Here is a 10833-nt window from a genome sequence, read left to right as displayed (position 1 = left end):
ATGTATGTATGTATATATGTATGTATGTATGTCTATCAAAAAAATGTACTCACTGATGCCCCTTCGATCTTACATCATTGAATGTTCCCTTCACATCAAACAGCAGCTTTGTAAACACAATTGAGACTGATGACTAAATGCTGCTGTGCACAGGACTACTGAATGGAAAAGTTCCACTCCAGCCAGCATTTCTAACTGTCAAATGGTTAACATTATTTCTTTAACTGAGAACAGACTGCGTTAAACAGTTATAAGACATTATATCACTGCTACCAGGCTGCCATTTCAGCATGATTCAAATCATTAGCATGGATACAAATTGCATTGAGATTAAGAGTGGCAGCAATAACTGTCACTCAAACATGAGGTCTTTTTGTGTATTAAGGAGATGCAGAGTTTATTCATGGGTAAAATGTAACCTGTACTATGGATTTACAGCCACAGGACAATAACACATTCTGTCTGCTCCAGTGGCTAAAAGCTGTCTGCTCTGAGCTCAGTCACCAACTTTAACTCTTCAGTCACTCACTACAAACTGCCCTGTTCAGTTTAATCACAAAACTGAGTAATTTGTCCAAAGTCGCTATGGAGTGTGGCTTGAAATACCACCCAGATGGAACTGTTGACAAGAGCACTGTTTTGTGCAGTTTATGCAGCAAGGAATCTTTATACCATCTGATTACTTCAAGCTGAAATATTGTCTCCTCTTAAAGTTTAGAATGCCCATTTATTCACCGATTCACTCAAGTGCCAAATGTATTTGCATGGAATTATTTATAACTGCATACAGCAAATATGTTGGGAAGAGTAATTTAAATGCTGCTTTTATTTCACTGTGTCTATGTGCACTTATATATGTTAGCATTTCTCTACTCATTCTGGAATCTCTCCTGGATAGGTGAATACATACACACTGGTGATCACATTATGAGCTAGAGCAGAACTCTAGTGATGTCATTCATAACTATAGTGGAACACTAGTGATGTCAGTAGAAACTATGGTGGAGCACTAGTGATGTCACTGAGAACTATAGTGGAGAACTATAGTGGAACACTAGTGATGTCACTGGGAACTATAGTGGAGAACTATAGTGGAACACTAGTGATGTCACTGGGAACTATAGTGGAGAACTATAGTGGAACACTAGTGATGTCACTGCGAACTATAGTGGAACACTAATGAGGTCACTGAGAACTACAGTGGAGGACTATAGTGGAACACTAGTGATGTCACTGGGAACTATAGTGGAGAACTATAGTGGAACACTAGTGATGTCACTGCGAACTATAGTGGAACACTAATGAGGTCACTGAGAACTACAGTGGAGGACTATAGTGGAACACTGGTGATGTCACTGAGAACTACAATGGAACACGAATGATGTCACTGAGAACTGCCACACCTTCAATGGAACTTGTGAGCTTGTGATAACAACATGGAAAGTCATGTACAAGTGGTTAAGTCTGAGGACATCAAACTCAGACAACAGCATCTAGATGGCAGGAAGGCTAATGGTTTACCAATCTAGCAAGTAGGTAACATAATGCCAGCATAGTTACTGAGGAGACTGGTGAGGCCATTAGGAATATCAGCATTTCCTCAGAGATGTGATAAAATATTAATAAAACTCTACTGGGCTAAAATCGCATTACAGATAGTATATGCTAGTTCTCTCTGATGTAATTGACAAACTCAAGTGATGCCATTGCAGGCTACAGTAAAACTGCCATAATGTCATATCAAACTACAGTAGAACTCAAATGATCTCATTGCAGGCTACAGTATAACTCTCCTTATGTCATTACCAGTTACAGTTGAAGTTTACTGATGCCATTGTGAGCTACAACAGACAGCTACAGTACAACTATTTCAACAGCAGAGGCCAGTGACAGTCGAACCCTTGTGATCTTTGTAAAAGCTGAGGGTGTGCTCCGATTGCCTGCAGTTCCCTGAAAAGTATAGACTCAGTTAAGACATACCAAGATTCCAAAAAATAGGTAGCAGAACATGCCCATTTCAATGGTAACTGTGAACTGTTTAGTGAAGAACTGAACAAAGTTTTATCACTTTGGCAGATGTCAAGCAAGATTACCCATCAAACATTGTGCAATAATGGAGCTTGTTCGTATATATAATAATAATAATTATTATTAATGTAAATGTTTTAGTGGTTTAGTTAAATAAACAAATCAGTGCTCATATATTTAATATAGGCATTTCTTCATCACTTGTTTATGTTTATTTTGATAAACTTTTTTTTTTTTAATTTAAACCCATTAAATGTGCACCTGCTGACTGACCTTGACTGCACCTTAACCTCTGAAAGGAGGAAGATGGAATTATATGTCATCTTGAGGATTGATTAAGTTTTCAATCACTGAGTATGTGTGTCTGAATATCAGACATCCCTACATTCTTTAAAATAAAAGTCACACATTTGACACACTATAGATATATAAAACATAGTTAAACATAAATCTCGTCTCGTTTTCTTTCCGCTTCTCCGTGAGGGTCGCGGGATGTTGCCGTTTCCCCCTAAGGGGGCTGCGGGGCTTACTGGGGCCAAATCCAGTTTCACAATGGGCACAGGCCAGGGTAGACCCTGGATGAATTGCCAGCTCATCTCAGGACCCTTACTGATGGCATCTGCACATCAGGAGCAACTTTGGGGTTCAGTAGCTTGCTCAAGGATACTTCAACATGTAGCTCAGTTCCGCCCAGGTGGGCCGGGATTCGAGCTTGTAGCTCAGTGGGTAGAGCTGGTGGACTGGTGATCAGAAGGTCACAAGTTTCGAATCCCGGCTAGTTAAACATAAATAATAGATAAAACTTAGAAAATGTTGAAATGCATAAATCTTATTTTTTTATGCTGTTCCATGTTTCATGCTTAGATTTTCATTCTTCAGATGGAAAACATCCTTTTCTTTTGATGCAATGATAAATGTCGTTTTTATAATTGATTGCAGCTATCATTACTGCAGATTCACTGATTACCAAATTAACCTTCAGATCACTATTCAACTGTAATTGTTAACAAGAAACGTTTGCCTGCAATTTCTCATTCTATTTGAGCCACCAACGCAGCTGTCAGCTGCAGTGCACATCTGCAGGAAAATTGGTTACATGGGATAAAGAACACGCAGCAGCCTCAACAGATTCCCAGCACATAAAGGGTACTTTGCATTATACAGCAAACTTTTCCACATCGTGTAGAGTTCAATCACAACACTCAGCTGTGATCTATGGGAAAGGTCAACTAAATGCATGATAAAATGATTGCCTGAAGATTAAAGTGCTGTTCTGTTGATGGTCAGTGAGACGACTCAGAAATCTGAAGTTTTGTTCTCCTCTCTCCTATACCAAGAGCCAGTTTAACATTACTGCAGGAAAGGCAATAATTAATCTCAGTTTTATACTTGGAATATATATGTGGAGGGATTTTAAAGCATGAAATGACTGTATAAGTGGCTGTCATCCAGCAGGTCTCATCCCATTTTGACCATTACAAAATCAGTGATTTATTCCACCTGCTATCTCACAGAATGTGTGCAGACATCTGTGTTGAAATATTCTTTGAGAATAAGGCTGTGATGCCTTTGGAAGCCTTGGATTGTACAAATTCAGAGGGGTAGATTCGTTTTCTAGTTTTTATTTACCTTGATTGAAAAATGGCCTTTGATCTCTCATTTGTTTTGCAATCCTGTTGCACAAGTTAATATGTGTCAGTCCAGTGCAGAAAGTTGTAGCATGGTAACATTATGTACTATGGTGTAACGATAGGATGTTTAAAGTTTGGGTGTCCAAGTGATCAACACCAGTTGAAAAATGACAAATTAAGCAAAGTAAATAATTGGACTTTGAAGCAAAAATGCATAATTCGTATCAATCAGAATCTCTCAGAATCTTTAAGGTATAAGATATGCCTGGATTTTGGAGGTAGTTCCAAAACTGTATGGGGCAACATGACCGCTAAGTGCTGCGCACTATAATATTTGCTGCAGCAACTAGCTGCCATAGCAAATTGCTCAGTTAGATGTGACCCTTTTAACTGACTGTGGTCTGACCACACCACAACTTCAGATGATGGGGGGAGTCACTATAGTCAGCTGGGGTTCAACAGCTGGACACCAAACTGGGACTGAACACAGCCTCTTAGACCAACATATGCCAGTCTGAAGACAGGGAATACAGTACAGAAGTGATTTACAGCAGCTCTGACCAGGACTTTGACTCTAGGGATGAGAAGGCACAGCATTAGCAGCGGGCATAACAAGATCTAAAGCTAAATCTTGTCACCACTTGCTCTGTAAATTAAAAAATTTAATTGGACCAAACCAGAGGTGACTGTGTGGAGACATTTTAATTTTCTTATTTTTTATTTTTCGAGTTTGAATGAATATAGTTTTAGGATGAGTTTACTTGAATTCAGACAGTGTATGGCTGTATTTTTAGATATCCCAGCTGAAACAACAAGCATTATCAGACCATCAACTCTCGAGGTACAAAGTTATATTAGAAGACAGGATGGGCCAGAACTAGCTGGTTAACATGCTAACTTAAATAGACACAGACAACGGTCATCTTAGGCATAACATCAACACTATTTATCTTCACACTGTTGATAATGCAAGTTATTTTATTTTTGTTTGCTTTAAACCAAAATTCTGCTCATATTTCACAACTTGAGAACTATTTGAGATTTCTGAGTCCTACATGATCAGAATTCGTGATTAAGAATATGTCGTGTTAAGCGGTATGAGTTATTTCGAATAGGCTAATGTCAAATCATCAGTTGCACCTGCTACCTTCTTATATGCCATTTCTGGAGGCTCTTTTGATTGGATGTTGTATCACTTTGTTTGAATATACATACTTGTGGTCTGTGTTGACTTTTAAATTATTCAATTGTGCCAATTGTCCTGAAATGCTTGTCATAGCTTTGCTTTATCTTAAGAACACATAATCCAGGCAGCAATGCATTCCCCCCAAAACACATTTGACTGATGAAAAATAGATGCATGTGAGCAGTTGCTGTTTCTATGTGTCGAGATTTTACATGAGCAGCTGAAGTGGTATGGCAGAGAGGTACAAACAACTGAAATAATGCCCCATAAATGTAGCATTCATCACACACAAAGGATAGATGATGATGGATTGAGCATCAGCAGCAGTGAGAGGGAAGTGGCTTCTTCCTGATCTGTGTGTCAGACCATCAGAAGAGGTGAGGAATGGATGCAATTAACGCTGTGTCATTGGCTGCATTATCATAAATATTGCAAGGTGAGGGGTAATTTGTATGATTGATAGAAGGAGTCTCTGACCAAGGAGTCCAAATATTACCTCCCATATAGCTTGAATTTGAAGGCTGAAGTGAGACAAACAACATGAAAATCAGGAAAAAAAGATGTCAGTATTTATTTCAAGATGTGAAAATGCCAAATATATCATTCTTTTATACCGACAAGGAAATCTTAATATACAGTTGTCATTCTTTTAACTATAACATCTAAACTGCATCCTGATAACTGGCTGGGTCTGAGTCATACAGAATTAGAATGTTGTTAATGAAACAGAAACTCTACAAACAGCATTATGAATTTGTACATGCTGGACTGGAAATGTGTCCTTTCAATCTGTGATGGGGACATGTCCAAGCACAAATCAGGTGTCAAGTTGCTTTTTTACAAAGTTTATACATTTTGGTGACGTCAGATCAGCCACTCGCTAAATCTGTGACTCTATGCACCTGTCTTAACGTAATCACAACGCTGTCTCCAACAGACAGTGCCATGCACTCACCTAGCACTAGCTGGCCCTAAGACATCCGGGCAAATGATCACCAGTAGGTATCACATAATCAATAAATCAAGATCAACTTCACAAAGAAGTGCAATGTCGACCAGGAGAACCATCATTTCAAATCGGACTGACTGATCAGTTTTGTTTTATTTGACCAGGGCACATCAATGCTGAAATGACATGCTTAATAGAAATGCAGACTGAAGCTGCCAATGGAGCTAGAGCCATCTTGCACATCTTGGACCATATCTCAGGACTGCCACAACAGAATTGGCCGGACATCAGAAAGACTGCTTCATTCTGCAGCTGTCACTTCTCTCACTATTTTTGCCCATTTGTATCATATTGTGGTATAACAATAATTACAACAACAAAGATTTCCTTTTATATTACATTTCAAACTTAAAATGCTTCACACCTCAGTTAAAAAGAACAAAGGAATGAAATGAGACAATAGAAATTTTGAATAAGGCATTGCTACCAATAACAGAAAATTAGTCGTTAAAATGATGTAAAAGAAATTAAAATGATGAATAAAAAATAATGGCAAATTACATTTTGGTTAATAATACTAATATTATTGATACAAATAATAACAGCAACAACAGCATCTGCACATAAAACAACTTTTATTGGTCAAATGACCCTTCACTTGGCATGCTTGTTGTAAATGGACCCTAATTAAGGACCCCTGCCTGAGACTAAATGTGTTACTTGCCCCACTGAGACAGGGATGGTGCTGTCATTTTCCCTTACAGTGAAAATGTTCTTCAAGGCAGCAAAAATCATCAGAACTTCTTCCAGAGGACACAGTGAAAACATGTCCCAAGCTTTCTTAACCAGTTAATTCAGTTTACTAATTTTAGATTTACTTTTTTTTTTTTTTAAATAACAGTAACAGCTAGCTGTAAGCATGCCCATGAAATGTGCTAACATGAGCGAGGGAATGTGTGACTGAGTAAAACTTCTCCACTGAACAGTCACAGGCTTACATTTTATACAAATTAGGACACTGAATGCTGACAGCATCACTAGGCGTGTGAGATAGATTGTGAAGTTGAAACCCCCACCAGCCTCTAAAAATATATTTTTACACCTCTGCATGATTCATATGGGTCAAGTTTTTCAGGTCGGAAAATTACATTCCAGATCATAATTAGTTTGAATTATCATTATATTTATATTTATTTAGTTTATTTATTCAGCTTGAACTCACTGAACTAGGATTCCATATGTAAAGCAAACTACAACATTTTAGACGTGTGACAAGCATGCTAGATGAAAAGATTGTCTTGATCTCCATCTGTACATGAGATGTTCAGGACATCTCTCGCTGAACGTGTTCAGGCTGCAATTAATTCACAATTCAAATTTGCATAAGTGATTACGTAAATCTGCAGCACCCATATGTTCCACCGGTGTAAATTGCTTAATGGTAGCACAGGGGGGTTTAGACCTTGCATGAGAAGCTTCCTTCTAAGATGAGGCATGCAATGAAAGCTGTGTCATCTCCAATCTAATGTGGCATTTCCTTATGTTTTAATGTCTAGAGGAAAAAGCAGACATACCCCTCTCTGAAAGGAACTGTTGACCCTTTGTCAGACTTCATACACAAGATTGCTCCAACAGCAGAGCCAAGAACAATTGAATTAATGTCATTTCCGCTGACAAAGCTGTCTTGGAGTGGGTCAGTCCACTCACCCAAGCTGTCATCACACACTAACATAGGCATGCCACACATGCAAACCACTCATTTTACCTTGTTGCTTCTTATTTGCCTAGCATATCTGCTATAATCTTTCCTTTCACAGAAAAAAATCCAGTATATACCTTTTTAAGTAATGTACAGAGATGTACAAAAAGGAGGAAAATGCTGTTTCTGAGCTTAACTGTGAAGGATGAAACCACAAGTGGACCATTATTACATTGCGCTTGTGGAGGCATACCACACCATCCCCAGCACAGTACATTGACACCCTTCAAATGGCACTGTTGACCTGATCACTGCTACATGGTGGGGTGTTCTGTTTGACTTTCACATTCACCAATAATACACCAACACCTGTGTTTCCGCCCGGTTTCAAACCAGGGACCTTTCACGTTTGAGGCGAACGTGATGACCACTACACTACGGAAAAATCCGGAAGGCTACTGTATTTGCACACGTACGGCGGAAATCCGTTTTGCAAAGCGGCACAGTCCTCCTCATTGCTGCAGGCGCGTCGAGCCGAGCTTAAAGCTCCCTAAAGTTGTGGTGAGGATATCAGTGAAGTGGAGCTGCGAGGCTGTGGAGGATCTTTGTGCCTGCCTAGAAAGGCGATGAGACGGTGAAAGGCCTGTACTTTGGAAGTCTTCAACAGCGGCGGCCCACCAACGACACTGCTTTCTGCTGGGGAGGTGTAAACGACTGTACTCTGAGATTCGTCAACAGCAGCTCTGCACTAACGAGTCCGCCCCCTTATGGAGAGGTTTCAGACAGATCCCAAACTGCAAAGCTCAAGCCCACGAGCCGCTAACGACTTGCCCCAGGCCAGTGACCACGGTGAGTTCTACTGCTGTCCTACTGTTCTGCCCTTTGGCTTCGTGGCCAACGGGACCTCAATTGGGAGCACCACATCTGCTGAACATTAGCAACAATGCGTCACTGTCCTTCAGCGGAAGCGCTTCCCAGTAGATCTCGGCATATGCTCTGTAACCGCTGAAACGTCCCGAGCTGCCCGCTCACAAGCAGAAGGCATGAGAGAGTCTTTCCTCGTTAGTATAGTGGACAGTATCTCCGCCTGTCACACGGAAGACCGGGGTTCGATTCCCCGACGGGGAGTGTTTTGTTTTCTACCAGCTAATGATGATTACCCAAACCTGTAAAATGGCATCGCCGCCTATGTCCCTTTTGCCCAACAAATTAGCCTCCCTGTTAACAAGAAGCACCAGGACTTGTCGAGGTGTTCCCAGTGCTGCACATGGTGGTGTTTTCTGTTTGATTTTCACACTCACCAATAATACACCAACAGCTGTGTTTCCGCCCGGTTTCGAACCGGGGACCTTTCGCGTGTGAGGCGAACGTGATGACCACTACACTACGGAAACCTCCTGAAGGCCACTGTATTTGCACACGTACGGCGGAAATCCATTTTGCAAAGCGGCACAGTCCTCCTCATTGCTGCAGGCGCGCCGAGCCCAGCTTAAAGCTCCCTAAAGTTGTGGTGAGGATATCAGCGAAGTGGAGCTGCGAGGCTGTGGAGGATCTTTGTGCCTGCCTAGAAAGGCGATGAGACGGTGAAAGGCCTGTACTTTGGAAGTCTTCAACAGCGGCGGCCCACCAACGACACTGCTTTCTGCTGAGGAGGTGTAAACGACTGTACTCTGAGATTCGTCAACAGCAGCTCCGCACTAACGAGTCCGCCCCCTTATGGAGAGGTTTCAGACAGATCCCAAACTGCAAAGCTCAAGCCCACCGAGCCGCTAACGACTTGCCCCAGGCCAGTGACCACGGTGAGTTCTACTGCTGTCCTACTGTTCTTTGGCTTCCTGGCCAACGGGACCTCAATTGGGAGCACCACATCCGCTGAACATTAGCAACAATGCGTCACTGTCCTTCAGCGGAAGCGCTTCCCGGTAGATGTCGGCATATGCTCTGTAACCGCTGAAACGTCCCGAGCAGCCCGCTCACAAGCAGAATGCACGAGAGAATGTTTCCTTGTTAGTATAGTGGACAGTATCTTCGCCTGTCACGCAGAAGACGGGGGTTCGATTCCCCGACAGGGAGTGTTGTATTTTCTACCAGATACTGATAATTGCCCAAAACTGTAAAAAGGCATCGCCGCCTATGTCCCTTGTGCCCAACAAATTAGCCTCCCTGTTAACAAGAAGCACCAGGACTTGTCGAGGTGTTCCCAGTGCTGCACATGGTGGCGTTTTCTGTTTGATTTTCACACTCACCAATAGTACACCAACAGCTGTGTTTCCACCCGGTTTCGAACCGGGGACCTTTCGCGTGTGAGGCGAACGTGATGACCACTACACTACGGAAACCACCTGAAGGCCACTGTATTTGCACACGTACGGCGGAAATCCGTTTTGCAAAGCGGAACGGTCCACCTCATTGCTGCAGGCGCGCCGAACCGAGCTTAAAGCTCCCTAAAGTTGTGATGAGGATATTGGCGAAGTGGAGCTGCGAGGCTGTGGAGGATCTTTGTGCCTGCCTAGAAAGGCGATGAGGCGGTGAAAGGCCTGTACTTTGGAAGTCTTCAACAGCGGCGGCCCACCAACGACACTGCTTTCTGCTGAGGAGGTGTAAACGACTGTACTCTGAGATTCGTCACCAGCAGCTCCGCACTAACGAGTCCGCCCCCTTATGGAGAGGTTTCAGACAGATCCCAAACTGCAAAGCTCAAGCCCACCAAGCCGCTAACGACTTGCCCCAGGCCAGTGACCACGGTGAGTTCTACTGCTGTCCTACTGTTCTTTGGCTTCCTAGCCAACGGGACCTTAATTGGGAGCACCACATCCGCTGAACATTAGCAACAATGCGTCACTGTCCTTCAGTGGAAGCGCTTCCCGGTAGTTCTCGGCATATGCTCTGTAACCGCTGAAACATCCCGAGCAGCCCGCTCACAAGCAGAAGGCATGAGAGAGTCGATTCCCCGACGGGGAGTGTTTCGTTTTCTACCAGCTTATGATGATTACCCAAAACTGTAAAACGGCATCGCAGCTTATGTCCCTTGTGCCCAACAAATTAGCCTCCCTGTTAACAAGAAGCATCAGGACTTGTCGAGGTGTTCCCAGTGCTGCACATGGTGGCGTTTTCTGTTTGATTTTCACACTCACCAATAATACACCAACACTACACTACGGAAACCACCTGAAGGCCACTGTATTTGCACACGTACGGCGGAAATCCGTTTTGCAAAGCGGCACGGTCCACCTCATTGCTGCAGGCGCGCCGAGCCGAGCTTAAAGCTCCCTAAAGTTGTGGTGAGGATATCAGCGAAGTGGAGCTGTATGGAAAGCCATTTATTCAATATCCTTGATAT

The 10833-nt window shown here is 42.4% G+C and overlaps 4 non-coding genes across 4 annotated transcripts; 1 reads left to right on the top strand and 3 right to left on the bottom strand.

The window, feature by feature from the left end:
• Positions 1-7865: 7865 nt before the first annotated feature.
• On the bottom strand, positions 7866-7938 carry trnal-caa. The gene has a single exon. It is a non-coding gene; the product is annotated as a tRNA-Leu (tRNA).
• A 611-nt stretch (positions 7939-8549) lies between these two features.
• On the top strand, positions 8550-8621 carry trnad-guc. The gene has a single exon. It is a non-coding gene; the product is annotated as a tRNA-Asp (tRNA).
• A 193-nt stretch (positions 8622-8814) lies between these two features.
• Positions 8815-8887, bottom strand: trnav-cac. Its single transcript has one exon. It is a non-coding gene; the product is annotated as a tRNA-Val (tRNA).
• Positions 8888-9759: 872 nt separating this feature from the next.
• Positions 9760-9832, bottom strand: trnav-cac. The gene has a single exon. It is a non-coding gene; the product is annotated as a tRNA-Val (tRNA).
• Between the last annotated feature and the right edge of the window lie 1001 nt (positions 9833-10833).

This window comes from Acanthopagrus latus, chromosome 22, assembly GCF_904848185.1.
Source record: "Acanthopagrus latus isolate v.2019 chromosome 22, fAcaLat1.1, whole genome shotgun sequence".
Lineage (NCBI taxonomy): Eukaryota > Metazoa > Chordata > Actinopteri > Spariformes > Sparidae > Acanthopagrus > Acanthopagrus latus.
The sequence above is the reverse complement of the archived record's forward strand: the minus strand, read 5'-3'. Positions and strand labels throughout refer to the sequence as shown.